The sequence below is a fragment of the Oryx dammah genome, unplaced genomic scaffold (genome assembly GCF_014754425.2).
Source record: "Oryx dammah isolate SB20612 unplaced genomic scaffold, SCBI_Odam_1.1 HiC_scaffold_23, whole genome shotgun sequence".
Lineage (NCBI taxonomy): Eukaryota > Metazoa > Chordata > Mammalia > Artiodactyla > Bovidae > Oryx > Oryx dammah.
Window position 1 is genome coordinate 24,489,434 of NW_024070207.1, and position 17,253 is coordinate 24,506,686.

The 17,253-nt window shown below is 41.4% G+C and overlaps 1 long non-coding RNA gene across 1 annotated transcript in view; it reads left to right on the forward strand.

Moving 5' to 3' along the window:
* The window catches only part of LOC120881443, a 29,791-nt gene extending 29,037 nt beyond the window's left edge, over nt 1-754 (forward strand). Inside the window, exon 3 of the long non-coding RNA XR_005725309.1 lies at nt 718-754. This is a non-coding gene — a long non-coding RNA (uncharacterized LOC120881443). The remainder of the gene's footprint in view (nt 1-717) is intronic.
* The last annotated feature ends 16,499 nt before the right edge of the window (nt 755-17,253 follow it).

Here is a 17,253-nt window from a genome sequence, read left to right on the forward strand (position 1 = left end):
ATTTCTCACTGTATTTGTCTGCCTGAAACTCTTTTTTCTGACTTTTCTTCTCTGGATTCTTCTACTCCTCTGTCCCTCAAGGGTCTTAATCGATAGTAGTTACATCTTGGGTTCACACCCAGCTTACATCTCCTTTACTGCAGTACTTCCCAAGCCATCATCTCTCAGGAAGGGATGGTAAAGCCCCCGACACAGTCAATAGGTCTAGTGATGGCTCTCTAATGGGAGGTGGATACCGAACCTGTGGGAGTCCATTGTCTCTCCCCCAGAATGCGGTGAGATAGAGGAAGCAGACAGTAGGGAGCTCAGCTGAGGGATCACACTGACTCAGAGGCTGACCCTACGGTTGTGATTGTGTGAGTGGATGAGTGACTAGAAGACACTTCTGGGCAGAGGAGGCAGCATGAGAAATAAAGGCAACGCTGCCCTAGAAACAGGGAAGAGATCCTGAAACAGGAAGGGGTGCAGAGGAGCAGAGAGGGGAAGCATGGTGACAGGAATAGGAGGGAGATGGGAGTGAGGAGAGGAAACGTGGGAGAGGGCACCCAGGGGAGTTCTGACTCTCCGTGAGGGGCTGTGGTGCTGGCTGCACTACATTTCCATGTGACTCCCTGGATCCTTGTAATGATTCTCTCTTTTCACTACCTTATTTTAGTGGGGTTTTGTTTCTTGCCACTTTTATCCTAAGGTACCTCTTCTTTTGTGGTGCTGGAGAAGACTCTTGAGAGTCCCTTGGACTGCAAGGAGATCAAATCAGTCAATCCTAAAGGAAATCAACCCTGAATATTCATTGGAAGGACTGATCCTGAAGCTGAAGCTGAAGCTTCAATACTTTGGCCACCTGATGTGAAGAGCCGACTCACTGGAAAAGACCCTGATGCTGGGAAAGATTGAAGGCAGGAGGAGAAGGGGACCACAGAGGATGAAATGGTTGGATGGCAGCACCGATTCAATGGGCATGAACTTGGACAAACTCCGGGAGATAGCGGAGGATAGAGGAGCCTGGCGTGCTGGGATCCATGAGGTCTCAAAGAATCAGACATGACTTAGGAATTGAACAACAACAACAATCTCTTCCACCACTTCCTCAACCTCACACTGAGTGATCTCCTCCACTCTTTTTTCAGTTTAAAATGTTTTTATTCAATGCATATAGTTTTTTTTTAAAAAAAAGCATACCAAAGGCTTATACAAAAGGCTTATACAAAGTGATAAGCAGAAGACCCTATGCCCACCCCTTTCATGCTTCCCAAAAGCAATATCTCTTTGAAGTATTCCTTATGGTGTTTACCTCAGTCATTGAAAAGAATATGATTATCCCACTGTTTCTTTATTTTTATTCCAGTAAAATATACATTGCACAGATTTACCATTTCGACTAATTTATATGTACAGTGGCATGAAGTACAGTTGCGTTGTGGTACAGTCATCACCACAAGCCATCTACAGAAGTTTTTCATTCTCTCAAACTGAACTTCTGTAGCCAATAAACAGTAACTTCTCATTCCCTTCCTGCCCAGCCCCTGGTAATGACTCTTCTAGGTCATGTCACTATAAATTTTATTCTAGGTACATCATATAAATGGAATCATACAATATTTGTCCTCTGTTGTCACACTTATTTCACTTAGAAAATGTCTTCCAGGGTTGTCTATGTTGTAGTATATATATCAGAATTTCATTCCTTTTTAAAGGTTGAAACATATTCTATTTTGTATACATACAACATCATATTTTATTTATCTTTTCATTCATTGATGGACATTTGATCTATTTCCATCTTTGGCTATTACAAATGTGCTGCTATGAACTCAAGTGTATAATATCCGTTTGAGCCTCTGCTGGCATTTCTTTGCGATATATACATATCTCCAGAAATGGAATTATTGGATCATATGGTAATTCAGTGTTTGCTTTTCTGAGGAGCACTGTGTTGTTTTCCACATTTTACTGTTTTCTTATCAAACACTTTTTAAACATCATTTACTGATTTTGTGTTATGGTAGCTGAAGATCCATCCACTCTTGAAGTATTCTCTAGGCCTTGTGTGCTGATGACTTCCCATCTATATTTCCAGCCCTCACTTTCCCTTGAGCTTCAGGCTTATATTATCCAAATGCTTGCTGGACATCTCCATGTGGATGTTAAGCTCACTGTATGCAGAGCATAATTAAAATGCTTGCCCCTGCCCTTACCCAGACTTTCTCTTCCTCTGGTTATTATACTGCCACTTCATCAGTGAATGTCACTAATGTCTACCCAATAACTCAAACAAGAAACCTGTAGAGGGGTGGGAAGGGGTAGGTGGGATGGAGACTTAAGAAGTAGGGGATATATGTATACTAATAGCTGATTTACTTTGTTGTAAGGCATAAACTAACACAACATTGTAAAGCAATTATCCTTTAATAATAATATTAACAAAGAAACTTGGAGGTTATCACAAATTGTTCCTGGAACTTAACCATCCAATGGCTCACCAAGACTTCCAGATTTTACCTCTGAAATATTTCTAAACTCCATTCTCTTTTCTTCTTACTCACTGTCACTGCCCTAGTTGAGATCTTCATCATCTGTTGATTGAACCACTTGCAGCAGCCTTCTCCTAACTTGTCTCCCTGCCTCCATTCTTGCCCTCATTTAATTCTATTGCAAATTGATCTAGGCCAGTTTAGCCTCTAGCACCATCAGGTACTTTTCAGTGAATATCAGTAGTTTCCAATGTCTAGAATTATCTGTGGGTTGTAGTCTTCATCCCCCAGAGCCTCCATACCAGGTGGTATGTTCCACTGAAAACAGGACTTCGACCCAATTCTGCCAAGCATACATTTATTAGCAGTTGGGCATAGCCCTGCAACCTGTCCTCATAAGCTCCAGGAAGCCCCACGCAGGAAAGGTTCATTTGAAGCACATTGAGCAATTCTCCAGCAATAGCATTTTAGCTAAACTTCTGGTCAAATCAGGCAGCAGACTCATCCATCAAGTGTCAGGAGCCAGGACCGAATGGATTTCTAGACCTAGAATGCTACTCTGGAAGTACCAGTGTTTTAGGCCCCCTTGATGCAAGGGCAGACAAAAGCAACAGTCCATAAATCTGAAACACTATTTATTTAACAAGTGAAAGTTTATTTCCACCATCCTGTATGTAATGAGCAAACCCTCTAGTGTAGATTTAGGTAGAGTGGTTGAAGCTTTTCAGTAGCTGCTTCTGGAGCATGAACTCATAATTAGAGTCCTTCAGATGCAAACTAAGCACTGCTAGAATGTGTTCCTCTTTGAGGTGCTTCAGACAGTAACTGTCCCTAGAGTTTATCTATATGTTGATGTATATGTATAGGTGTGTGTGTATCTTGCATTGTCTGTGCTGAGGTTTTTGTTGTTGTTGTTTTGTTTGTTTTGTTTTTTGGCTGCATGGCATGTGGGATCTTATTTCGCCAACCAGGGATCAAACCTACAGCCCCTGCAGTGGAAGTGTGGTCTTAACCTCTGGATCACCAGGGAAGTCCCTGTGCTGAGTTTTTTCAAGGTAAATTTCAGGCTATATAACAAATCTATCCTCCCGTGGACATCTGTCCATATTGTTCCCCTGCATAAAACCCTTCCCTTTCATGGTTCCCTGTTGCCTATAAAATCAAGTCCAAACTCTTTCAAGAGACATGCAAGGCCTTGCCAGACAACCCTCTACCACTTTCTTTTCTGTACTTTACACTCTAGTCTAGAATTACCAAGCCACTTGTAGTGAAGCCCCACCCATGATGCTCTCCCCACCTGCCTAGCCCACCTTCGCACTTCCTTCACCTGGCTAATTCTCACTCATCCTCTATGACTCAATTCAGGCAATTAGCCCTTATAAGAAGTCTTCCCTGGAACCTAATGGAGTTAAGCACAGAGCCGGACACAACTGAAGTGACTTGGCATGCACACATGCATTTAACATTTGAATAGCACTTATATATGCCAGGAACTATTCTAAGCACTTTTCAACCTCAAAACAACTCTGTGAATTAGGTTCTATTATTATCTCTCCTTTTAGATAAGGAAACTGAGGCAGATGAAGGTTTAACTTGTCCAAGTTCACATAATTGATGAGTGGCAAGTCACACTTCAAATCCAGGGTGTCTGGCTCCAGAGTCTGTGTGTGTAGAAATCCATAAGCGATGCTCTGTATTTTCATAGCACCATATACATACCTCTATCTCAGCATTTAGCATAGTAGTTTGATGTTCTTTCTTTGAGTATGTGCCTGCAGCTTTGCCATCAGGACCTTAAAGCTTAATAGTCTCTGAAGTATGGTGTAGGGTTAGATCATGAAGTTTGGAATTAGCCATACCTGGGGTTGAGTCCCACCTCTGCTCTGTACTAAGTTGTCTAACCTTACTCAACCTTTCTATGCTTCCTTTTCCTTATCTGTAAATTGAGAATAAGAATACCTCACGGGGCAATGGAAAAATTGAAATGAGATGATATCTCTAAAGCACCTAGCACAGGGTCTGACATAGCTTAAAAAAAAAAAAAGAAAAACTTTTGGTAATGCTTAACTATTACAAATAGTTATTATCTCTGCATCTCTAGCAACTGGCACAGTGCCTGAAAAATAAACATTTAAGAAATATTTGTTGAACTGAACTATTATGGAAATCAGTAGACTGACATAGATATCTGAAGTATATCTTGTGTGTACGACTTCAGAATTGCTCCCCTGTAGTTAAAACAGAATGTGCCATCTCACTTTGCTAGGGAACTTATGAGTTTTACCTCCAAAGGATAGATAGCCCTGGAACTCTCCAGTCATATAATGAACAAGCATATCATTCTGGTCCTTGCAACCATCAGTTTTATTGTAGCTAAAGCTCAAATAGGATAGCTCATCACCTTGAAGTGAGTCTTGTTATCCTAAGTCATCTCATCATCTTTCAAACTGAAAAGAGAACTCCATTTCATTTCCTTTTCTTAGAAAAGGCTTCAGGAGTTCCCTGATGGTCAAGTAGATAAGAATCTGCCTGCCAATGCAGGGCATATGGATTTGATCTCTGGTCCTGGAAGATCCCACATGCTGCAGGGCAGCTAAGCCCAAGCACTACAACTAGTGAGGCCTGCATGCTCTAGAGCCTGTGTTCAGTAACAAGAGAAGCCACCGCAATGAGAAGCCTGCACACCACAACTAGAGAGTAGCCCTTACGGCAACTAGAGAAAGCTCGTGTGCAGCAATGAAAACCCAGTACAGCTAAAAAATTAAAATGAAAAAGACCAAGAGATTCAGAACTTCCCAGGGCTATCCATTCTTGTCAAATCTCTGACCTTTTTGGCTTCTGAAATTCCTATGTAAATTTCCTTCCCAGTATCCCGGAGATTTGAATTGTTGATGAAAAAATCCAATAGTCAATCTATGAACAGAATGGAAAATTTTAAGCCAACCTGAGGATTATAACCTGGGAGACAATCTCTCTCAGAGAACTCTGAGAACTGTTCTGCCCATTAGAGGTCAAAGAACAATTGTATCCATTTTTGAGACAAAGGGTTATACATCAGATGTATTGATGGTTTACATAATTCGGATGTGTACCTATTAAGTACTGGGTTACTGTGACCACTTACAGTGTTAAGAAGGAATATTATCCCCTAAAGGAGTTATCGAGTAATATGTCATCATGACCCCTTACAAGATTAAGAAGGAATGTTGGTCTCCTAAAAAGTGATTTTGCCAGCATTAAGAAGGAATATTATCTCCTAAAGGAGTTATCAAGTAATATGTCATCATGACCCCTTACAAGATTAAGAAGGAATGCTGGTCTCCTAAGAAGTGATCTTGCCCACACCAGGAGAACATTGTTCTTTACAGTTGAACAGGTATTTCTGCCACTGGGGAGATCTGGTTGGTGCATAATGCACTAGATGTGAGGGAGGAGGTCAGAAGGCGGAGAAAAATTTTATGTTTATGCTTTTCTTGATTTGCCTTAAAATGTGAATTTTTATTTCATCAGTATTAATCCTGGTCATAACCTAAAATCTTACAGTTTGATTAAATCTCTGATTGTTACACTATCATTTTTCTCTTTTTTAGAAGAACCTCACCCATTAACACAAAAAATGTGCAACTAACTGAGGATTCTGGATTCTTAGGTGCTAAGGGAATAATGCCTGGAGTGTGGGTTTGATCACGGCAGCCTGCCCAAAGAAGGTCTCCAGGCAGATGGTGAAGGGTTGGTAGATTTCTGATGGCAGGGGCTTCCCAAGTTGAGGAAAAGGCATTGGGCATGAGTCAGAGACCACAGAGCATGTAATAAACTAGAGGGGAGGCTAGAAGTTTTATGCTTAGAGCAAAACCTGGGATTCCCCTCTCTTTTTCTGTCCAAATGATCAGAAATAAATCCTGGAGGGTCCAGAAACACAGAGATCAGAAATGTTCATCTCTAGAAAAGTGCACTGGGCCAGACATGAGGAGATATGGTCTCTCATTCTGCTTCTACCACCAGTTTGTCCCGTAATGGTGGGCAGGTCATATAAACCCATTTTAGACCATTTCCTTGACAGTTAATTAGAGATAGATATGTAATCAGACTATCACAATAGAGCTGGTGGAGGATTCAGTGGAAACTTACAAATATCCATCAGATATAAGTTACTGAGATATTACTATGAAAATGTAGATACCACAGGAAGAGAGACCACTTTCAGCCTTGCCATCTTGCATGTTATTGAATAATAAATGCCAGCTGCTCAGAGACTCCAAGAAATAGGTGTCAGGTGCACTGAAGAGAAATAATTCTTTTTAACAAATGAAGAAACCAAAGTTCAGAGAGGTTAAATCACTCCTCGGTTATTGAGCAGGAACTGTGCTAAAGCCAAAAGTGAACTACTTCACTGCTTTGTTTTCAGAGCCTGAAAACCTAGTTGGATTCCTTTGGCAGGCCCTTTAAGAGGGAGAATTGGTGAGAATTTCAGGAATAGTGGAGAACTAGTGAGGGCAGTATTTTGGAGGTTGGCAGCTGATCTCAGATACAGGTAGCTTAATCTTTTTGTGTGCCTTAATCCACTCTGACCCCTAGAACTAGAGGTTCATAGATCTCTAGTACGTATGACGGAGAAGGCAGTGGCACCCCACTCCAGTACTCTTGCCTGGAAAATCCCATGGGCAGAGGAGCCTGGTAGGCTGCAGTCCATCGGTCGTAAAGAGTGGGACACGACTGAGGGACTTCACTTTCACTTTTCACTTTCATGCATTGGAGAAGGAAGTGGCAACCCACTCCAGTGTTCTTGCCTGAAGAATCCCAGGGACAGAGGAGCCTTGTGAGCTGCCGTCTATGGGGTCACACACAGTCGGACACAACTGAAGGGACTTAGTAGCAGCAGCAGTACGTATGAAATATGTATCACTCCTTTTCAGCCTCACTTGGAAGAAGGAACTGGGAGTTGATAACACTGAAAAAAGTGGCAATATCCCTTTAAATCAGTAAGTATTTCTGAAGTGAGGTCTCGGCAGAGAGAAGGCAAGTGAAAGGAAAGTGAGCTGGCGTGGAGAAGATCCGCACTCCAGTGGGTCAATGAGCAGAGTGGGAATTCAGGTCTATACAAGAGAGCCTGTCCATGGCACTAGTGATGAGAGGGAGAAAGACAGAGACATTTTCATTATCTTCCAAAACAGAGTTGTACAGTTCTGGAAGACCTTTGGGCCACTCCATGAAAACACTGGTATAGATCCTCTTTCCATTTTCTCTGGCCTCTTTAGCCAACACTCAACATGAATATCATGAGAGGTTGCTGATTGTCTTTCTAGAATCATATTTAACCAGTTTCTTCATGTTATTTCAAAATCTGAAAGTAGAAATTCTAAACTTTATAACCATCTAAAAAGGAATTTAGGGCAATCTTATGACATTGTTGTGGAGGTTCCAGGCTTCCTCTTGTAATGCATGGAAGGTTTTAAAGCAACTGTTCTCTTTGACTAGCTCAAAAAGTTCTCTTCCTCCATCTCCTGTTTTTTAAGATTTTTTTTTATGTGGACCATTTTTATAGTCTTCCTGAGCACCACAATAAAAAGCAGCCCCTGCTCACCACAACTAGAGAAAGCCTGAGCACAGCAATGAAAACCTAGTGCAATCAAAAATAAAAATTAATTAATTATCTTAAAAAAAAAAAGATTGGGAAAGTCCAGAGGAACTGGCAGTGAAAATATAAGCCAGTCATGGGTATATCATGACAATAGCAATAGCAAATACAAAGGCCCTAAGGATGGAAGGCATGTGGGATCTTCACTCCCCATCTAGGGATTGAACCTGCACCTGCTGCACCACCAGGAAGTCCTTCTCCATCTCCTTGAATCTAGTCTGCATATCTGAGAGAATCCTGATTATAGTTTACGTGACACCGGCATCTGCTCCCGTCACTTCATGACAAATAGAAGGGGAAAAGGTGGAAGCAGTGACAGATTTTGTTGGGCTCCAATCACTGCAGACAGTGACCGCAGCCATGAAATTAAACGATGCTTGCTCCCTTGGAAGGAAAGCTATGAGATCGCTAGGCAAGGTATTAGAAAGCAGAGACATCACTTTGCTGACAAAAGTCGGTGTAATCAAAGCTATGGTTTTTCCAGTAGTCATGTACAGATGTGAGAGTTGGGCCATAAAGAAGGTTGAGCACCAAAGAATTGATGCTTTCGAATTGTGTTGCTGGAGAAGACTCTTGAGAGTGCTTTGGACAACAAGATCAAACCAGTCAATCCTAAAGGAAATCAACCCTGAATATTCACTGGAAGGACTGATGCTGAAGTTGAAGCTCCAATACATTGGCCACCTGATGTGAAGAACTGATTCATTGGAAAAGATCTTGATGCTGGGAAAGATTGAGGGTGAGAGGAGAAGGGGACCACAGAGAATGAGATGGTTGGATGGCATCACCAACTCAATGGACATGAGTCTGAGTAAGCTCCGGGAGTTGGTGATGGACAGGGAGGCCTGGCGTGCTGCAGTCCATGGGGTCGCAAAAGTAGGACACAACTTAGGGACTGAGCCACAACAGCACTGGTGCACCATAACACTGGTGCCCAAGGGCCATTCCCATAGCAAAATCCCACCTTTTACACCTGGGTTAAATGAAAGGGTTGGTGGGAGTTCAAATGCATGTTAACATATGACTTTAATCAGAGACTGAAGATGACCCCTTGTTAATAATTTGGCATATGAATCATTTGAAAAACAAAACACTATTGTTGTGGTGAAGAAAGGTGCTAGAATTCACCCTCATCCCCTCATCCTGAATGTGCATTTTACATAAAATTACTCAGATTTTCTAACAAGTTTAATAGTATGCTGTTATAACATAATTGCAATATAATACCAGAAGCATTATCAATGCTAAGTACTCTCCAATTTAGAATACATGAATAAATTCTCTAAAACTCTTGAGAAGAGTATGCATTTTCCCAGCTAAACAATCTTTAAGTTCAAAAGATAAAAGAAATATTTCTTCTTATATGGAAATGGGATATATATGGGAATAGAGTTTTGATAAGCATTTGTGAATTCCATGCTGGTAGATTTAAAAACCTCCTTGGCAAGCTCAGCTCAGTGCTCTGTGATGACCTAGAGGGGTGGGATGGGGGGTGGGTAGGAGGGAGGCTGAGGAGGGAGGGGATATATGTATACTTATAGCTGATTCACGGTGTTGTATAGCAGAAACTAACACAACATTGTAAAGCACTTATCCCCTAATTAAAGATTTTTTAAAATGCCTCCTTGGTGACTTCATGGCAACTAGGGATACTATGCCCATTTCTACCTAGTGCCAAAGTAAGAGTGTCTGCAGAATTATGTATCCATTAAGGTAACAAGGCTATGGTTTTTCCAGTGGTCATGTATGGATGTGAGAGTTGGACTGTGAAGAAAGCTGAGCGCCAAAGAATTAATGCTTTTGAACTGTGGTATTGGAGAAGACTCTTGAGCATCCCTTGGACTGCAAGGAGATCCAACCAGTCCATTCTAAAGGAGATCAGCCCTAGGTGTTCATTGGAAGGACTGATGCTAAAGCTGAAACTCCAGTACTTTGGTCACCTCATGCGAAGAGTTGACTCATTGGAAAAGACCCTAATGCTGGGAGGGATTGGGGGCAGGAGGAGAAGAGGACGACAGAGGATGAGATGGCTGGATGGCATCACTGACTCGATGCATGTAAGTTTGAGTGAACTCTGTGAGTTGGTGATGGACAGGGAGGCCTGGCGTGCTGCGATTCATGGGGTCACAAAGAGTCTGACATGACTGAGCGACTGAACTGAGCGACTGAAGGTAACATTAACTTTGTCGTTTCAACATACAACATCCAAGGTCACCCTGGATGCTGACAACCAGCCAATAGATGGGAAAAACAGAGAGTAGAGAAGGGAGGTGAGCTTTTTGGATTGGCCTAATTGTCACCCACACCCTTTCCACCAGCATTCCATTGGCAAGGACTTGTCAGGAAGGCCCCACCTAAATGCAAAGGGAACTGAGAAATGGTAGTTCTTGTCTGTGGAGTCACTTCCCAGTCACATCTCAGGAATGATGGAAGGACAATACAGATATTTGGAGGCTAGCTAAGTGACTTTGTCGAAGTTGTACTATGGTAGTAACCAAGTTCTTATCTCAACTTCAAACTCTGCTTTGTAATGCCAGCAGTAAGGCACTACAAGCCACATTTCTGCTTTGTTGGCCAACTCTATGTTGTTGTTCAGTTGCTCAGTTGTGTCTGACTCTTTGAGACCTCATGGATGCCAGGCTTCCTTGTCCATCACTATCTCCCAGAGTTTGTTTAAATTCATGCCCATTGAGTCAGTGATGCCATCCAACCATCTCATCCTCTGTTGCCCGCTTCTCCTCCTGCCCTCAGTCTTTCCCAGCATCAGGGTCTTTTCAAATGAGTCAGCTCTTTGCATCAGGTGGCCAAAGTATTGGAGCTTCAGCTTGAGCATCAGTCCTTCCAATGACTATACAGGACTGATCTCCTTCAGATTGGACCTCCTTGCAGTCCAAGGGACTCTCAAGAGTCTTCTCCAACACCACAGTTCAAAACCATCAATTCTTTAGCTCTCAGTCTTCTTTATGGTCCAACTCTCACATCCCTTCTTGACTACTGGAAAAACTGTAGCTTTGTTCAGTTCAGTTCAGTTCAGTTCAGTTCAGTCACTCAGTTGTGTCCGACTCTTTGCTACCCCATGAATTGCAGCACGCCAGGCCTCCCTGTCCATCACCATCTCCCGGAGTTCACTCAGACTCATGTCCATCGAGTCCGTGATGCCATCCAGCCATCTCATCCTTGGTCGTCCCTTTCTCCTCCTGCCCCCAATCCCTCCCAGCATCAGAGTCTTTTCTAATGAGTCAACTCTTCTCATGAGGTGGCCAAAGTACTGGAGTTTCAGCTTCAGCATCATTCCTTCCAAAGAAATCCCAGGGTTGATCTCCTTCAGAATGGACTGGTTGGATCTCCTTGCAGTCCAAGGGACTCTCAAGAGTCTTCTCCAGCACCACAGTTCAAAAGCGTCAATTCTTTGGCGCTCAGCTCTCACATCCATACATGACCACATGAAAAATCATAGCCTTGACTAGACGGACCTTAGTCAGCAAAGTAATGTCTCTGCTTTTGAATATGCTATCTAGGTTGGTCATAACTTTTCTTCCAAGGAGTAAGCGTCTTTTAATTTCATGGCTGCAGTCACCATCTGCAGTGATTTTGGAGCCCCCCAAAATAAAGTCTGACACTGTTTCCACTGTTTCCCCATCTATTTTCCGTGAAGTGAATGGACCGGATGCCATGATCTTCGTTTTCTGAATGTTGAGCTTTAAGCCAACTTTTTCACTCTCCTCTTTCACTTTCATCAAGAGGCTTTTTAGCTCCTCTTCACTTTCTGCCATAAGGGTGGTGTCATCTGCATATCTGAGGTTATTGATATTTCTCCCGGCAATCCTGATTCCAGATTGTGCTTCTTCCGGCCCAGCATTTCTCATGATGTACTCTGCATATAAGTTAAATAAGCAGGGTGACAATATACAGCCTTGACGTACTCCTTTTCCTATTTGGAACCAGTCTGTTGTTCCATGTCCAGTTCTAACTGTTGCTTCCTGACCTGCATACAGATTTCTCAAGAGGCAGGTTAGGTGGTCTGGTATTCCCATCTCTCTCAGAATTTTCCACAGTTCATTGTGATCCACACAGGTAAAGGCTTTGGCATAGTCAATAAAGCAGAAATAGATGTTTTTCTGGAACTCTCTTGCCTTTTCCATGATCCAGAGGATGTTGGCAATTTGATCTCTGGTTCCTCTGCCTTTTCTAAAACCAGCTTGAACATCAGGGAGTTCACGGTTCACGTATTGCTGAAGCCTGGCTTGGAGAATTTTGAGCATTACTTTACTAGCATGTGAGATGAGTGCAATTGTGTGGTAGTTTGAGCATCCTTTGGCATTGCCTTTCTTAGGGATTGGAATGAAAACTGACCTTTTCCAGTCCTGTGGCCACTGCTGAGTTTTCCAAATTTGCTGGCATATTGAGTACAGCACTTTCACAGCATCATCTTTCAGGATTTGAAATAGCTCAACTGGAATTCCATCACGTCCACTAGCTTTGTTTATAGTGATGCTTTCTAAGGCCCACTTGACTTCACATTCCAAGATGTCTGGCTCTTGATTAGTGATCACATCATCATGATTATCTGGGTCATGAAGATCTTTTTGTACAGTTGTTCTGTGTATTCTTGCCACCTCTTCTTAATATCTTCTGCTTCTGTTAGGTCCATACCATTTCTGTCCTTTATCGAGCCCATCTTTGCATGAAATGTTCCCTTGGTATCTCTAATTTTCTTGAAGAGATCTCTAGTCTTTCCCATTCTGTTGTTTTCCTTGATTTCTTAGCTTTGTTAGGTTCTGCCAATAGGGGGCAGTAGAAGGAGACCGCAAAGCTGGAGAAGGTAGAAACTTCCTGCCTATTTGCTTACCATGGATTCACTGCAGCCTTGTGTGTTTCACCCTGCAAACAGCAGTGCCTTCCTGTAGCGTCAGCTGTATCTGGTTGCAGTTTTTCCAACACTTGGAAGAATCTGCCTCATCATGTCTTCTCAGAGACACTACCAACAATCTGTCCCCCCTCTTCAGAAGTCTTGGTTCCAGCAACACAGGCACCTTCCTCCAAACTCAGACATCTTGGCACCAGTTGGCAAGTACCCCCTTTTCAGAATCCTGAGGTTTAGCTCCAGGGAGCCTCTCTCCCAAGTTCTAGTAATTACAAACTCTTCTCTTCCCACACCCCCAAAGCTCCAGGGTGATAGCTGCTCCCTGCAGTTTTTACCTTTGTGATACCTTAGAGAAACACTATCCAATAGAAATATAATGTGAATACTAGTTTTTAATTTTCTAGTAGCCACGTTTAAAAGTTTTTAAAATGGTGAAATTAGTTTTAATGATGTATCGTGTATATCAGTCTAATCTGCTTTCATTTCAGTATATGATCACTGTAAAATTAATGAGATATTTTTATATGAAGTCTTTGAAATCTGGTGTGTCTTTTACACTTACAGCAGATTTCAATGTGGAGGATAAATTTCACCAGGAATATTTGATCTATACTTAGATTTCATAAAATTTACAGTTGAAAATATACACCAAATCAAGTTGTTCCAAACATATGTCAAAGTTTTCTAACAATTTAATTGAGTATCAATTTTTAATTTTTGTTTGGAAATAACTGTGCCTCTACTTAATTGTATTGTGCCAGTTAATTGTCTTGTTTTGACAATGACTCTAATTATGGAAAATATCACTGATGAGGGACGCTAGATGGTCAGTACATGCAACCTCTCTGTAGTATTTTCTGGCTTTTTTTGCAATTTCTTGTGAAGGCACAGTTGAGTTTTAAGAGTTCTTGACATATTCTGTATACAAATCCTTTGTTCGAGATGTGATTTACAAATATATTTTCCCAGTCCATAGCTTGTCTTTTTATCTTCCTAACAGGGTATTTCACAGAGCAAAAGTTTTTCATTTTGAGGAAGTTCAATTTATTGCTTTTTTTTCTTTTATGGGTTGTGCTTTTAGTGTCATGTGTAAGAACTCTTCGCCTAACCCTAGGTCGTGAATATTTTCTGCTATGTTTTCTTCTAAAATTTTATAATTTTATATTTAAATCTGTGATCCAGTTTGAGTCAATTTATATGTAAGGTATGAGGTTTAGGTCTAGTTTTATTATTATATTTAATACCTTTGCCTATGGATGTCCATAAAAGAAAGGTTGAAGCAGGAGGAAAAGGGGGTGACAGAAGATGAGATGGTTGGATGGCATCATTGACTCAATGGACACGAGTTTGAGTAAACTCTAGGAAGTCCCTGTAATACACTTTAAATTCAGGTAGTGTAAACCGTCTGAATGTGTTCTTTCCTCAAAGTTGCTTTGACAGTTCTTAGTCATTTCCATTTACATGTGAATTTTCAAATCAACTTGTCATTTTCTATAAAAGTTCCTATTGGGAATTTGAAAGGGATTGTATTAAATCTATAAATCAATATGGGAAGAATTGTTGTCTGAACAATACTGAGTCTTCTAACCCATAAATAAGGTATAAAGCACTTTTTAGATTTTCTTTAGTTTCTCCCAGCAAACCTTTATCGTTTTCAGCATACAAGTTTTGCACATCTTTTCTTGCCCAAATGCTTTGACCAGAACCTCTAATCAGTGCCAATACAAACAGTGAGACTGGACATCTTGATTTATTACTGATCTTCTTATAGGGGAAGAACTCAGTCTTTCAATATTAAGTATGATGGTAGGTATAGGTTCTTCACAGATGCTCTTTATCAGGTTGATGAAGTTCCTTTGTATTCCTAGCTTGCTGAGAGTTATTATCAGTAATAGATGAAAGAGCTGAGAAGTAGAGGCTTTAGACCTCACCCTACCTTAGTCAGAGTTGTTCCGTTTTATGTTTTAAATGTAGATTTTCTCTGTGAAATGTGTTTACAAAATGAATTCAACTCCTAATAAGAAAAAAAAGTTTGAATGACACTACCTTATACAATAGGCAAATGTATTAGTCAGGCAAATTCTATTAGTCCAGAAAAATAGAACCAATAAGATAGATAGATAGATATGTGTGTGTGTATAATATAATGAGGAATTGGTTCACAATATTATGGAAGTAAGAAGTCACAAGATCTGCTGTCTGCAAACTGGAGGCTCAGGAAAGCCAATGGTGTAATTCTTAGAGAATGGATGAATTCCAGTCCAAGTCCGAAGGCCTGAGAACCAGGGAAGCCAGTGCTGTAAATCTCAGTACAAGGGCAGAAGATCAATGTCCCAGCTCAGTCAAGCATACAAGAAGCAAAAGGGATGAGTGCCTCCTTCTACCTGGTGTTCTATTCAGGCCCTTGATGGATTTGATGATGCCCACATTGGGGAGGTCAGTCTCCTTTCCTGAGTCCACCAATTCAAATGTTAATCTCATCCAGAAACACCCTCATAGACACACCCAGAAATGATGTTTAATCTGAGCACCCCTTAGGTCAGTCAAGTTGACACATAAATTAAATCATCACAGTAAGTTGATTCATGTTGATGTATGGCAAAACCAATACAATATTGTAAAGTAACTAGCCTCCAATTAAAATAAATAAATTTATATTTAAAAAAATAATAAATTTTCCAATGAACTAGGAACACATAGGGAAATCTTTTGAAAGACTATTCCTACATCCTTTGTAAAATCTAAAGGATTCTGAGGCCATGCTTGAAAATGCAGGTTCTGGGAATTCCCTGGTGATCCAGTGGTTAGGACTGTGTACTTTCACTGCCTAAGGCATGGGTTCAATCCTGGGCTGGGGAACTAAGATCTTGCAAGAAGTGTGGTACGGCCAAAACAAACAAACAAAAGCCACCAAAAAACCCCACTGATTCTCAGCCTCTTAAGTAGAGTTGTAAGACTGAGAGGGAACTTTCCAGAGAAGATTTCTCTCACCTTCCAGCCCCAGGGATGGTAGTGCTAGGGAGAGGATGTGGCAAGTCTAGAGAAGACATCTCTCACTGTTCTATATCTTAGCAACAAGACAGAAGGTCTGCACAGCCCTGGAGTCCCTTGGGATCACAGACTGCTTGAGGGCAGGAACTGTATTACTTTCTTTTCTGTAGCTCCTCCAGCTGTCTCTCACAGTTCTTTAAACATTTCATGTGCTCAATGGATAAATAAATGGTACATGAGCAAATATTTTTTCCATCCTACCATCTCTTGCCCCTTACTCTTTGAGCTCACTGGGCCCAGCTCTGGACAGACCTGTGAAACAGATCAAGTTTGCCTTTGGTGCCCTTTGCTGAGCAGGTGGTCCTGTCTCCTGAGTGCCTGTTGTGTCCTCTGACTCATGATGGTTTCACTCTCAAATCCCAGAAAGGCCTGTTCTTCCTAGGCAGCATCGCATACCTCACCTGAGCTTCCTCATTATGTGTCCCTTATCTTGCATTCTTCAAAGGTTTCACACAATTAGGGTTAGGCCACCTGGCCAATGAGCATTACAGAGAAAAGAGCCTTCAGACTCTTGCCTCGGCATGTGACTTGGGTATCCATAGCACTTTCCTCCATCTCTCATCTTCTTTAAGCACTGAGCCCACCCATGGTGAGCAGTACTTACCCACCTCCTAAGCCCCCTTTTTTCTCTCTGAGGACAGTTTTGTGTGATCCTGGGGTTGTTTGGTTTTTAAGGGCAGGTAAGCCTCAAGAATAGAGCAAGTCCTGCTTAGATCAGTGTTATTTGTTGGGAAAATAAGGTATTCATCATACTGAATGACACTGTCTTTAGTTAAAATGACCTGTAATCACAATGTATTGATTACTTTTCTTCTGAAATTCATAAACTGGCTTTGAAAACAATTCCAAAGAAGGAATTACAAAAGGTTTTGAGCAATAGAAGCGTCCCAGGGCAGTATCTTTGAAAGACTAGTTCATTTATATGTTTGAGTTGAAAATGTGTTTAGAGAAAACTCAAATATTTCTCTTGAAAATTATTGAACATCTACTCTAGGGAGCAGAGTATGCTATTTAGATGTTAAGAGCATTACTCTGGAGCTGGACTGCTTGGGTTCTAATCCTGTGTCTGTACCTAAGTTACCTGTATAGTCTTAGACAAGTTACTCAACCTGTTGTTTCCTCATTTGTAAAATCAGGATAGTCCTTCCCACATAGGGTCACTGTGACAAATCAGTTGAGTTAATCTAAGCACATAAAGTGCTTAGAATGCAGGACCTGGTACATAATAAGGG